This window comes from Orycteropus afer, unplaced genomic scaffold (assembly GCF_000298275.1).
Source record: "Orycteropus afer afer isolate SDZICR_OR568_19922 unplaced genomic scaffold, OryAfe1.0 scaffold01048, whole genome shotgun sequence".
In the NCBI taxonomy this organism is placed as follows: Eukaryota; Metazoa; Chordata; class Mammalia; order Tubulidentata; family Orycteropodidae; genus Orycteropus; species Orycteropus afer.
Window position 1 is genome coordinate 47,923 of NW_006922635.1, and position 829 is coordinate 48,751.

Consider the following 829-nt stretch of genomic DNA (forward strand, 5'->3'; position numbering starts at 1 on the left):
TAGATACTTACTGAGACTATCTTATAGTCCTCTCCCCTGATACCCTACTGAAACCAAAAAGTAAACCCACTGCCGATCAGTTGATTCCAATTCATAGCAACCCTCATGGGGTTTCCAAAGCTGTAAATCTTTATGGAAGTAGATTGCCTCACCTTTCTCCCTCTGAGCAGCTGGTGTGTTTGAACCACCAACCTTTCAGTTAGCAGACAAATGCCATACCCATGACACCACCAGAGCTCCATGACATCCCACTGAGAGGATGGCTTTCCTTTCATTCAGGGTCTACTGTCAATTAATCAAAATGGAAGTCATGGTGAAGATGCAGTGGTGAGCTGTGTGGGATTGTATGTGGTCAGAAGTATTTCCATAGAACTTTGATACCTCAGTGAATGATGTTCTTTAGCTGTTTGGAGAAGGGAATGCACCCCAGAGATGGAGAGAGCAATCATTGTGGGTTATATGACTTGCTAGAGATTCACCTGAAGAAAGATGACCACCTCCTGGGAAGAAGGAGTCCAATGGGATAAGAAATGTACAAAGAGCTACAAGCTGTCTCCCAAGGGTCAAAACGGGCACAAGTTTGCATTTTTGTTTCTCTCCTCTCTGCAGAGAAATACATTTCTAAGGAAATGGAAGCCAAAAGTGTTCTTCATTAATGAGGCACCTGGGAATTCATCCTCTAAAGCCATGAAGTTGTAAATACTTCCCCTACACCAACCCAAAGCCACTTGACTAACTTCAGGGGATGAGAAAACACAATTGTGTCTTTCAGAGGCCTCATGAGTGGTTCCATCTCCCTGACTTCCTGGGGCACAGCTTCTAACTTCCG